Source organism: Coloeus monedula (assembly GCF_965178545.1).
Source record: "Coloeus monedula genome assembly, chromosome: 3".
Taxonomy (NCBI): Eukaryota; Metazoa; Chordata; class Aves; order Passeriformes; family Corvidae; genus Coloeus; species Coloeus monedula.
Genome location: NC_138783.1, coordinates 6,427,674 through 6,441,369, shown reverse-complemented (window position 1 = coordinate 6,441,369; position 13,696 = coordinate 6,427,674). Strand labels below are relative to the sequence as shown.

General features: G+C 39.4%; 1 protein-coding gene across 2 annotated transcripts in view; it reads left to right on the top strand.

Annotated features, from left to right (window-relative positions):
- The window catches only part of CADM2 (cell adhesion molecule 2), a gene marked incomplete at both ends in the record, with an annotated part of 583,305 nt that overhangs the window by 566,915 nt on the left and 2,694 nt on the right, over positions 1-13,696 (top strand). The window lies entirely within an intron of this gene.

Sequence of the window (13,696 nt, the reverse complement as noted above, 5' to 3'; positions counted from 1 at the left end):
TTTTAGAAGCTTCGTAGTTAGGGATCAGTGTGCCCCAGACCCCAAGGTCCTCTCCAGAACACCTTCTGTAAACTGAGATAGAACCATCCAGGGGAAGCTTCCTTGGGGAGGGGGGCTGATTCGAGCCTCTCATTGGGGAATTTTTGATAGCTATGCTAATTAGTAACACCTATAATGTGATACCAGATCTTTTGGGGGTGTGTGTTGTGGGGTGCATTTCAGTGCATTCGACCTGGATGTGTGCGCCTAAGGATCCGTAAAATAAATACCAAGGTAAAATCCCTTTTCTCCTTCTAACCGTGTTTGACTCTTGATTTTAAGACCAGGAAAAGGCACCAATACCTGCAGAGCCATGGTAGCTTTCGGAACAGTATTGGTTTATAGTACCATGAAGATTTAACCATGTGTCAGCAATGAAAGGCACAAAGGTCCTATAAATACCTAACTTGTTCATGCTGGAATGGTTACTTAAGTCATTAAGAGAAGTCACTCTACCTGTACACACATTATTCTAAAACATTAATATTTTATGGGTCTTTTTTTGTGACTCTTGTGGTTGCTTTTGTTACTCGGTGGTGACAAAAATGGTAAGATTACCTTATTGTTCCCTGAAACCTTGACCACTAGATGCAGGTGTGATTGCTTCATGTAATTTTAAAGTTCCAAACTGTATTGTTGCATTTGATTAGCATACAAATAAAGCATTTAATATTTAATTGCTCCTCTGAGATTTTAGGTACTTCATGTAACTTAATATAAAGAAGTTTTAACCATAATTTTCTAAGTTTAATTGTAATGCATAAATTATTATCACTTGTGAGAAAGTAGACATTACTGGGATGAAAAAGTAAACTGAAGCCAGGAGAGTATAGCTGTTCATTTTTAAAACAATAATTCTCTGGTACCTTCTTGTATCAGCTGACATACATCTTCAATGATTCTATTATTAAAATGAAACATCTTTTCCTATTAAATTCAAGGTTATTCATGAACCCAAGGGTTCGTGTTGACCTGTTTAACGACGTTTAACAGCATCCCTAATACTTCTCTGTTTGTTTCCATAAACTGGAAGCAGATTCATCCTATTTCTGGCTTATTCCCATATTTCTGTTTATTTTTATCTTCATCAATTACCTGGTGTGAATTACTTCCAGTGGCATAGCTGTGTATGGCTGTCTTGTTCAGTCTTATCTCTCTGAAATAAAAGCATCCAGATTTAATTTCTTCATTATGCAACTTCATTATAATAGATACTCAGTTTCCTTTTATACAAAAAAGAATATATATGTATATGTATATCCAAGGAAAGCTGAGTAAAAATTAAACCCACAGAAGTCCATTTCAAATGTTTTAAAATACTGTTACATAGTGTATTGTGTGTAAAGGCAGGTAAAGTGCCTGCCTTACCAGTACTACTGGGATATCTAAAATCATTCTTTTATAATTCCTTCTGTGAGCCAAGGTAATACATTGCTCCTGAGCCTCACTTTGTTCTAGAGGAACTGAGGCTCAGATAAAGAGAACACTTTGCCAAAATGCACGTCAAGGCATTTGTTGAATGGCAGGGATTTAAATCTGATTTTCCATGCTTATTCCCTGGAAAAACCTGCCCCTCAAAGGGTGCCACCAGCATGACATCCTGGAGGACACCTTCCCAACCTCTGGGCCTTACGTGTCGCTGTGAGCAGACGAAGCACAGCAAGCACCTGGTTTTATGATTTTGCCCAAGCACAAGGTGCAAAAAACCCCTTCCCACCTTAAGTATCAAAATGGATATTGAAGGAACAGGCCCCACGCTGCCTCCCTGGCCCAGGTGATGGGAGCAGGACTTTGATGAGAGGCTGCTCCCAGCGAGGGGGACTCTGTGATTATGCTCTGCCCAGCGCCGTGGGCTCACTGCTGCCGCTGGCGCCAGACCCAGACATGCTGATGTCAGAGAGAAGCTGTCACAGTGGGCTCTGAATTCATGAATCTCACCTCTATGGGAGGAGGAGCAGCCTGCTAAAGGTTTCCAGAAGGCAAGGAAGGCTAAAAACTCTGCTTCTCACAGCTAACGGATTCCTAGCTGCTTCTTTAACTTGCCTTTGTCTCCTCTGGTAGCCAGAGTCTTGTAAACTGGAGCTGGGATCTAGCAGCCCAGTTCCAAATCAACAGAAGCACTTAATCACATGATTAAGTCAATTTGTAGCATGCTTATATGTTTTACTGAATTAAGGGCTATAGCACCCTTGAAATATCCACACGTGGCTTCGCAGCTCTCAGAAACAATCTCTGGTTTTCAGCTGAATGCAGTGTCTAATGCTTGCATGTCAGGAATGGTATTGTTAGAGATGTTGGTTAGATAGTCATATCCAAAATTTCACTGGCTAACAGCAGCTTCTGCATCAAAGAGGGTGTCATAGTGATCAAAATCATGTTTCTGAAGGGCATCTTTATTTTTAATCAGTTTCAGCTTTCAGAATACTTCAGAGAAACATCATGTCCCTTACATGGCTATAATGCCAGGGCAACAGACTTATTAGGAAGGAAGGGAAGAAGGAAAGAAGTAAAGAAAAGTTGTTCAGCAGTGGCATTTGGAAGAGTTGTGTTAATTCCAGATTTGTTTAGAACATTGTTTTCTACTTTCACAATTCATCTTCTTGACTTCCTAAAGAGAGGACTAAGTTCTCAGAGGTCTTTTAAAAGGAAATGTCTTTTAATGAACCACTTCAGTTAAGTAAGAGTGGATGCTAAGTGATGCAGGCTGATGAGACAATTTAAGGTGAAGGGTTTATATGGCAAATCTCATGCAGTTATAACAGAATAAGAACTGAGAAGGCAAAGAAAGGAAAATTACTTGTTGGAGCGATCACATAGGAGATGGATGAGCAGAATATTTCTAGATCATTCTTAGGCTCATAATGCTTCCCAGAACTTTTTTCCAGACCCATGTCTAGGTGGAAACAAATTTTAACCACTGCAATACAAAGATGCTGTCCTTTTAAGAGCTGTAGAGCAGCATGGGCTTTCTTCTCAGCTTCAGAGCAAGAATTTACAAGGCCAAAACTCTTTTTGATGGGCAGCACGTAAATCACGTGTGTGATTTACACAGAGTGTCCTGGTACACTTTTTGGACAGAATGAATGTGCTATAAGAACCACAACATTGTAAAAGGGTGGACCGGAAATATCCATTGTTTGACTAGGAGATGATATTTGCCTGGTGGTTTTTTCTCAATTTTGAATTACTTTTGTTGTTAATCTGAGAGCCATAAAGCTCAATAAACTGCAAATCATAAGAAAGGCCCTTCAAACCACAATTAGTTGCTCTGTGAATATCCCCCAGACATTTTTCCCCAGCATTTCTGTCTTACCCTAAGTTTTAAAAAGACCTTCAGTAATGTACTAAATTTTGGCTGTCCACATGTTGCAGCCACCACTGCAAGGAGAGCTTTAAAATAAATGGTGAAATGGCAGCATAATTTTCTATTTTTTTCTTGAAATTTGTATTTTTTTTTGAGGTGTTTGGTTGGAATTTTTTTTTTAATGGAAGGCCTTGAACTGCTTAATTTTTTTTTTTTTTTTTCAGACAGTGTATAATTTGAAACTATTGACGTATTTTGCAGGATTTTTCTGATTTTTAAAGTTCTCCTCAAGAACACTACTGGTACTTACTTCCCCAGTGTTAGACTTTCTACAGCTTGCCAGCATCTGGAACAAGCTCAGGCTGCTATTAAATTGGGTCTGCCATCTTCAAACAGTGTGAGCACAATCAGCATTTAGTAAAATAAACATGGCCCCATTATTTCTTAATGCCTTGCTTAACAACTTTAAGATTAGACCACATCTCCCATGCTCCCAGTAGGCAGCACTTTAGCAGTGAGTAATATTTCTGTCTGCCATAGTCAAGTAATCCCAAATGTAAGTAATTTACAGGCTGGCATTAGGGACTGTTACAAGAGACATATTGTAATATGTCACTGGAAATCAGCCTGCCTCTGCACGTTTGATCAACAGCCAGATGGAGGCTTTTATCACATTTATTTAATCTGAAATATACATAGTAATTACAGTGGACCTCTGGTTTCTCAGTCCTCGTCGCTGTCTCAGGAGAAGGTAGGAAATGAATCTGTCAGTTGCTAACTGGTGGGGATGTGACCCTCTCAGTAGAATTTGGGTGTGTTGTAGCTAGTGGTGCTGACAGTGGAGATCATGCTGCTGGAAATTAATGCATGTTGCCAAGTTTAAAAAAAAAAAAAAAGGAAAATAGGCCCATAAACCAAAGACTGTGTAACTTTATTTTTTTTATGAATACAGAAAGCCTTTAGGAAAGCAAAGATCAACGTTATTCTTAGCAAGCCCATTACCAATCGATGGCTTTAAGAGCAAACAATCTCTTACTAATAGCTGGATGGTATTTAACTTAAAGGCATCTGAAAACAACAGTCTTAATGTTCTCAGAGGAGGATTTGGTTAAGATATTGAATTCCATCAAGCATGTCGTTATTAAAAGGGGGAAATATTGTTGTTTCCATTAGTGCAGGGTTGGCATAAAGAATGGATAGCATTCAGTTAAACCACGGGCAAAAATTCAAACTAATTGAAGGTCGATTTGTCTCTTGGACAAGGAACTTCACAAATGGATGTTGCCATTGTCACAAAGACTTTACATAAGGTTTTGTGCCCTAATTAGAGCAGCTATAGAAGATGCCTCACATATTAACGGTGGTGCTGACCTTATCAATAATTTACTCCTCACTCCTGTTACTCTGTGCATTACAAGAGGCTATCTCTGCTAATGTCTCTCACATCTCTCTTTCTGAGATGAGCTGGATCAGTCAACATCCTCTTTTGGATCAGTTACTACCCCAACCACAAGTATGCCTGGCTAATCTTTTGGAGATACACTGACAGATAAAATATACTATTAACTGCCAAAGAGGCTCTTCTGTTACAGTTACTCATACTGAGTAGTCCCATGACAGATTAAATTGCTGTTCAGCCTGAATAAGGTGTCAGATTCTGGCTGTAAGTGGCTGGTTTACTGGGGTGTTTTGATGTCATTATAAGCTTATTATTACTCTAATCTGATTTGGTAAGAAAAAATTTGTATGACAAGCATAAAGAATTCATTTGAACAATAGGTTTTCTTCCACTACAGAAGTTTTAATTAGAGATGTTCTTCAATTAAATCAAATCTGCCTTTCTTGGTTTTAAAACTCTCATGAACATATTCAGTACAATGTAGCTTGTACAACTGTGAACCTGTTGCTAACTCTCTGATCTTTACCCATCTCTACCTGTTTTCAACTAACTTTTTGTGGCTCTGCCTTACTGGTGAGAAAACCTCCACCTCCCCAGCTTCTGCCATTGGGAACAGCTTTGTCTCTCTCTCCACTGATCCTCCCCATCCATTTGTTTCATGCCACTTCTGAACTGAAAGTGTGTCTTTCTTCCCCTGCTTACTTGAAGTGGTATTTATTTGAGCTCTGCAGTGATTTGAGCTCTGATTAGCTCTGCAAAGCAATCAATGAGGGCATTCATGTAACAGATAGCATGAAAACAAGGTGGCAAAGATGCCACAGTGGAAATATTGATGCTACTTTCCAGTAGGCTTAAGCTCTTGGGGCTTCCTTAAGTTGGGGGAGGAAGCTTTGAGCCATCACTTTAATGCTTTGAGGGATCTCTCTCTCAGCAATCTCCCCATAATTCATAATGTCTGTTGTGGTGATAATGAGTTGCTTTGTCTTGATACGTGAAAGATAAGACTGCCAGAGACCATCTGAGTCTGGCCCCAGCCCCTGTGATGGCAGCCAGCAGCAGATGCCCAAACTCAGCTAACTCCCTGGAGCACAGGTGCCACACTCCCTTCCCACACAGTCCTGGTCATGTTTTCTCCAGCAAATCAAAGTCTGTGGGAAGCGACCAAAAGCCACAGATTAAAGGTACTCTAAGAAAGGGAGAAGAAACTGGCATCTCCAGTATCTGTATTAATGAGAGAATGGTTTAATATTTATATAGATAATTAACTTCTGGTGGCAGGAAAAGGAGTTGTGTGCACACCTACTCCGTCTGGTCTCTGGCCCTTTTTGACAAAGAAAAGCAAGAGCAGGGATCTTCCTATATTAATTGATGGAAAGTCATCAAAAGAAAGATGACACGAAATGTGTTTTTTGTCCCAAAGTAAGAAGTCATGAATCTCATTTTTCTAGGTAGAGATAGGTTCTTCTTTTTTCTTTTTATTTTTTTTCCTTAAGTATCTAGTAGGTGGATGTTTCCAAAGTTCAATTTTTTTTTTTTTTTTTTTTTTTTTACTGCAGTGAAGGCACTGAGCATTCTGGAACTTCACAAGAAAATGAAAATTAAAATGCTGGTACAGTTGACTCATTCAGCTTAACAGGGAAATTCTCGTGTCATCTATGCCAGTTGTCTCTTTTCCTACAGCCTCCTGTTTCAGTAGACAGAAGTTATAGCTGGATGGGCTGCAAGTATTTCTTCAAATCCAGAATTGACTTAATTATCCTCTACAGAACATAAGATGAAGGCAAAAAGTTGCAGATCTCAGTTCTTTTTTCCTAAGACAAAGTCTGAAGCAATTAATGAGTTTATTGACAGCCAAAAATATAATGTTGTCAATAAGAAAGGTCTTTTATGTGCACTAATTAGAGGAACTGTTCCCTTCAGGAAACTGGAGCTTTTAAAGCAGCACTAAGGAAAAAAAAAAAAAAAAAAAAAAAGAAAGTGAAAAAAAGAAATCTTAAAAAAAAATGTGTCAATGACACAGGCACAAAATATGGAATGAGGTTCTAAGGATCCAGAAAAATATTGTTTAACTTTTCATCTTAACATTGTAGGTATACAAGTCTCTTCTAAGCATTTTTAAAAAATACATTTAGAAAATAAGTAGGTATGGGTAATGCTTTTATTCACTTTGACAAGGGCTACCTACTCACAAATACACATCAGAAGACTTTTGCATTTTTCCCTCTGCTGAAAGAAGTCTTGGCTTCATGAGAACAACACGAGCTCTTCAAAAGGAGCTGTATTTTCAGCTGCTGAAACATTAGTGTGGGACTTCTATCCTTCTGGGATGTAGACTCTTCTTAATAGGAATGTATATAAAATTCAGTACTGTGAAAAAAAACCACTTAGAGGCAAAATGGGCCAAATGTGCTACTGCAGTAGCACAGGAAGAAAAGGCTATCAATTCTTTTGAAGGTTTAGAAGTATTTTTTCTGCCTGTCTTCGCTATGGTTGATGATGTTCTACTATTAAAATAGCAGTTTATATATGCTGTATATTAGTACACTGTTTTGTTCTTCTTTGCTTCAGGCACTGAAGGATAAAGAAGCTTGTCACATATTTTAAGTTCGGAATTGCTTAATAACAAAACACATTTTCAAAGAATTTCACAACCAGCCCCTTTGGGCAGCTACTCTTTGCAATTTAAATGAAGGTGCAGAAAGTTTCTTTTCCCCCTTAACAATAGTTTCACAAGTTTGGCGTACATGTATTTTAGTGGTTAGTAGTATATTACAAAAAGAGATTAAAAATATCTGTTTCAGCCTCCCAGGCCAGGCAAGGGAAATTGAACTGTGGGGTGCCCAAATTAAGATGCTAAAATGGGTAAATTCTGCTTACCAGCATTTATCACAGACAGCACTACTGCCACTTTTCCTAAGGCAAATACCTTGTTAGCTATCACTTCAGTATAACCTTCTATCCATATTGTGAGACAAGTCCCACTTTAGTCTTTTTTCCTACTGATGTAAGACCAGATCATTGAGGTTCTGTTTTGAGGTTTTGGGCTTTGTTTTTTTTGCTGCTGGGGTTTTTTAGCTTATTTGTTTTGATTTAAGTTCTACTTTTTTCCCCCAAACTTGCACTGCTGGGACAATTAAATATTTTACGAACCCTATGGCTAAATCTTGGAAATGACATTAGTTTGAATACATTTTAAAACCCAAGTTTGTGCCATAAGCTGCAGAAAGAAATCTTCTCTGCTTTCCATGAGATTGTGCCTCGTGGCTTTTTTAATACTGCAGTGTGAGTTGACCAGGTTATGAGACAAGAAGGAAGAGAAGCACAAAGGGTGGGTTTTGGAAAAAGGAGAAAAAAGTGAGGTGGCAAGGGCTCAGAGGTTATAAATGCCACCTAACCATGTGAAAAACTTCAGACAGGATCTGTGCCATACTGGACACCAAAGTATTTGCAATGGAGAGAAACCTCTAACGAAAAATTGATTCTTGGGCAGAGATTTTGACGGAAGCTTTTGTCTCTATTAGGGCTTTTATAAAGGCATCCTTCCTACACATTCTCTGGTATTAATAAGCTCTGAGCTCCTGCTGCAACCCATCCTCTCAAGTTAGTTATAAGAAAACAAGGATCTTAAGTTCTTTACTGTCTCTTAAAACTTGTTGTAACAGATCCACAGTTGGTAAGTAATTGAACAGAGTGAAAAAGCATAATCACACAAGCTCTCCTTGGGAAATTAAGCTGCTGATATGAAGAAAAAATTCAATGGGAAATATTTCTAATGTAACTTACATTCACTGATGGACTTCAGAAGATCTCACACTGCTTGCTCTCTGTACTTTCTGCAGTTTGCTCTCTGCTGGTTAGGACACTTGAAAGCAGTGCAGGTTTAGATGTCTCATGATTAAAGGGTGCTTGTTAGATTTTCTCCAGAAGTCTTCACAGTCTCCCACCACTCATTGTCACCCTCATCTGCACCAATTCAAAATCTTTTTAAATAAGACAGAGATAGTTATTTAATTTTTGTACTTTTGGGGTTTTCCCACCCTAAAATGCACATTGCTTTACTGATCTGATTTGAGCAAAGCCCTTAAAACAATAGCTTTTGCAAAAGTATGAAATATTTTTGAGTTATACTGGGGGTTATAACAAGTCCCTGAATATGGGGAAAGAATCAGGAGTCATTTGAAGCAATTATTCTGCCATATAATTTTTAACATGGAGCCATGACCCAGGATCCCTTATTGGAGCAATTCTACTTTGCTGCAGTATTTGATTATTCATGAAATCAGTAAAAGTGACTGGAGGCTGATGGTTTCAGTACTTCTGTGAGAAATGGGACATCCCTTTCTTTTCCCAGCCTTAAGGAACAGTAATTTATGAGTAATGCATATACTTAATAACTCTTCATTTTGTAAATGCTGTTTAAGCTCCACAGCAAATTAGGATATTTCCAATTTTTCGTATCGTAGAAATGGCCAAACCAGCTTATTATTTTGGATGCCTCAAAACCTAAGTCATCTCCTGCTCAGAGTGATTTTATTTAAGAACTTCAGCATATGAGCCAAACACATGCAATGCAGGGGGTTGCTTGAGCACATATTCCCCAAAATATGCCATTTCAGCATTCACAAATGTGCTTGTTTTGCCTTTGCTCAGGAAAGGGTTATCTGACCCTTTCCTGCAGCCTGCTCAGTCAAGTCAACTCTGCATAAATAAGAAGGAAACTTATGCATGAAGAAACTGAAATTAGATGAATAATTAGCATACACTTTATGCAAAAGCATGAAAAACTATTCCAAAATTTCTCTGCTTAACTAAAGTGTGAATTCATGTTAAAATACTCTACACTGGAACATTGTCAGCAGGTCATAAAAAGCGCTTCTCTACTTACTTATTAGGTCTAAGGTTTATCTGATGCGTTTCATCTTTTAACAAATGAGACATTTCCTCTTAGTCGTTTTAGGAGTGTTATTTAATTTGTGTGTTATTTCATTTAAGTGTATTCACTGTTTGTGAACAAACAGTAACAGGGAAATCCCAAAAGTTGCAAATGGGTACATTTTCACAGCATTGGTAATCAGTATTTTGAAGAGGCTTTCAAAATTTAGAAAAAAAAGAGCAAATAAAAGAGAATTATGAGGTTTTGTGTCATTATGTTTTTATCAGGTTTTCTTAGTTTCATCAAAGGACAAAATAAACAGAAAAAAGAACTGATCTCTGAAGATCTAGTCTGATTGCAAAATTGTAATTTCACTGTTTCAGGCCATGACTACTTTAGCTGCCTGTGTTCATGCAGTAAAAACCAGTATGTATTAAAACATTAACAGCATAATCTATTTTATTTTTTTTAATGGAAACCGCTGGATTATGAGTATTTATCACACAGTTGCATACCTAAGATTTCATTTGCTGGAGTTGTGTTTATGGCAGGGTAGGATTTACTTGGTAAAGCCCATGAAGTTTATAACGTGTATCTAAAAATAATCCAAATAGTATTCTGTTTTTTGGAAAGCAAACTGTGGAGTGCTCACATCTTGCACTTTCAGGAACCTTAATGGCAGTTGCTAACACTTGTTCCCAGAACATTCGAATGATTATGCATGTTCACTGTATAAATACCTAAAATACAAAAAAAGCATAGTTTCCAAATCCCTGTATTTCTATCTTTCAGATACTGCTCAGGCACATTTTGCAATAGTAATTATTTATACCACGATAGAAAGCCCTAGATCTATAATTCACTCATGGGGCTTAGGTCATTTCATGAAAGGCAAAAGTATAGTGCATTACTCTGTATGCATAATGTAGAGCATATTTATATTTAATGCTAACATTATTTTTCTATGAGGAGACTATTCATGAGGTATGCTTCCTTTTCAGAATGTTGTTTATGTTGTATGGATTTTCATTTTGAGATGGAAAAAAGGCTTGTTTCCCAAGAAAATGTTGGCCACTTAAAAAAAATCTTTATTTCCTTCACTTCCATCTCTTCCTTTCTCTCCTTCCTTTCCTTTTTCCTTTTTAACAAAGGAATTGTTCACTGGTAATATAATAGTAATAGGTTATGTATAAGTTTTTTTTCTGGACAAACTTCTCTAGCAGTACCAACCAATATAATCTGGCTTTGATAACGAGGTTGAGATTAGATCAAAAAATACACTACTATTTTTGCAATCCAATGAATACCTATGTTAATTTTAATGTTAAAAAAATTCATCCTATAGCAATATTAGAATCTCATTAATCCACACTAATTGTTGGAAACCTTGTATTTAGGCTGGCTTTAGGTCACTTCATGGAGTCACATCAGGTATGTCAGAGGAGGAGTGAGCCACTCTATGTAGGAAATCACCTGAGGATAAAAGCACAGAGGCACATTTATCTCAGTGTATTGTGAGGATTTTTATCTGTAATGTTTATTAAAGCTCACAGAGGACATGCGTTGTAAGTCTGGCTATTGAGCTAAGGCTGTGCACTTCAGTCAGCTTTTCAAAAACGCCTCTAGATAAAGTTCTGTGCTAACCCTTCTCTGGATTATACTCTGCATCAGGAAGTATATCATCCCTTAAAATATCTCAGTTTATTCTTCAGTCTTACTGGCACCATAGCAGCAGGAGACAGTTTTTAGTGGGAAAGCATGTTCATGCTGTTCCTGTCCCAGAGCATCTCCCGCAGGTCACACACAGGCCTTGGGGACATGGGTGGTCCTCAGAGTCCAAATGGGTCCTGCCCTTTTGCTGCAGGAAGGACCTTTACTCAACATTGCCACAGGCACTGCAAAAGGAGGAATTTCCTAGATGGCTCAAGCAGACTGACATTCCTGCGGCAAGCTGTCACCTTCCATCTTCTCAAGCGAGCATCCACCTCTTCCTTGCTCCACTCAGAAAACAAAGCCCCTGCAAGGCAGGGCAGAGGAGGGCTGAACGCTCCAAGCTCTTGCTTTGGGAAGGCAGTGCTTCAGTAGTCTTGCTTTGCCCTGTTAAGTTGCTGGTGCACAGGATTTGGGGTCAGATTTAATCACCAAAATGGAGCCAATGTCCCGCTGGACTGATTATGTGTACTCAGCATGGTGCTACCACCAGCAGCAGCATGCCAGGAGGATGTGGAGGTGGAAGAGGATGCAGGATAGATGACTTTATAAAGTGTTTCTAGCTTTTTTGAGGCCTAATAGCTATTTGCCATCATGTCCACAGAAATGCTATGGCCACGTTCCCCAAAGTCCTCATGGCAGCCAGAAAAGTGTGGAAGCTAGGAAAGCCAGCAGTAATTGACAAAGTCATGCCTGATGATTCCAGTGACTGTTAAGAGCAGAACTGAATCTGTAACAGTAGCGATACGACTCTGTGCTCCAGCAAGCCTGAAAGTGTAGTTGCAGAATGCCTCACAGTTTGCAAAAGGAGGGGAAAACAGGATTCTTTTATTTCATCTATGTAACATTATATTTATATACTTGTGTGTTTGTAGATCTTGGAATCGTAGAATGGCTTGAGCTGGAAGGGACCATGGAGATCATCTCATTCCATGGGCAGGGACACCTTCCACTGAGACCAGGTTTCTCAGAACTCCATCCATCCTGGCCTTGAACACTTCCAGGGATGGGGCAGCCACAACTACTCTGAGCAACCTGTGCCAGCACCTCACCACCCTCACAGTGAAAAATTTCTTCCTAAAATCTAATCTAAACCTACCCTCAGTTTGAAGCCATTTCCCCTTGTCCTGTCATTACATACCCTTTTAAATAATACATCTCCATCTTTCTTGCAGGCCCCATTCAGGTAGTGGAAGGCCACAATTAGGTCACCCCAAAGCTGTCTCATCTCCAGCCTGAAAGATCCCAATACTCTCAGCCTTTTCTCATAGGAGAGGTGCTCCATCCTTCACATCAACTTGGTGGCCTCCTCTGGATTCACTCCAACAGGTCCATGTCCTTCCTGTGCTGGAAAGCCCAGAACTGGATGCAGTTCTCCAGATGGGGTTCATTCAGAAGACTGGCTCAGAGGGGCAGAATCCCCTCCTTTGACTGCTGCCCAGGACATATTTGGCTTTCTGGGCTGCAAGAGCACAAGACCAGCTCATGTCCAGCCTCTCATCCACCAGCACCTCCAAGTCCTTCTCAGCCAGGCTGCTCTGGATCCGTTCATCCCCCAGCCTGGATTGAGAGCAGGATTTGCCTTGACCTGGGTGCAGCAGCACCACTTGGCCTTGTTACACATCATGAGGTCCCCATACCAGATGTACCCGTACATCTTGCTGCCATACAACAATCCTGGTCAGCAGAATGTAATTATGGTATTAGGGAATCACACCTCCTCAGGATTATCAGAGGCCTTTTTATCATCTTCACAGACTTTCCCTCTTTTCTCAGCATAAATATTTTTCCTGCCTTTCCCTTTTGCAAAGCAGAGAAGTTGTTTGCAAACTCTTTGAAGACTATAACCAGCTCCTACAAGGGAAAAGCCCTTGAAGCAGTGAGAGTGGACTGATTGCAGCCTACAGTACATGCTAATAACATCTTCATAGCAGAGGCGTTTTCATTATAATAGGAACTATACCATGATCCTCAGATTGAATTTTTACCTTCTTCTGCATTTATCTGTTGAGTCAACGGTCACAGGTTACTGGTTCATTGTAAAAAGCTCTGAAGAATTACTGACACCAAAGTAGTGCCATTTCCCATGACTGTCTCTTTGCAACTTCTGTGACACATTGGGCAACAGAACAGGCAAATGACCAGCACAGGATGCTGGAATCTGACAGTATTCCCAGTGCCCTGCACAGAGTTGGGAAAAGGAACCTGCTAATGCCCTCTGCCACTAGAAAATGTGCAGATGATACTGAATTGTGGGGGAGTGTTGATCTGTTGGAGGGTAGGAGTGCTCTGCAGAGGGACATGGACAGGCTGGATCAATGGGCCAAATGCAACATGAGGTTTAACACTAAAGTGCAAGCTGGGCCAGAGG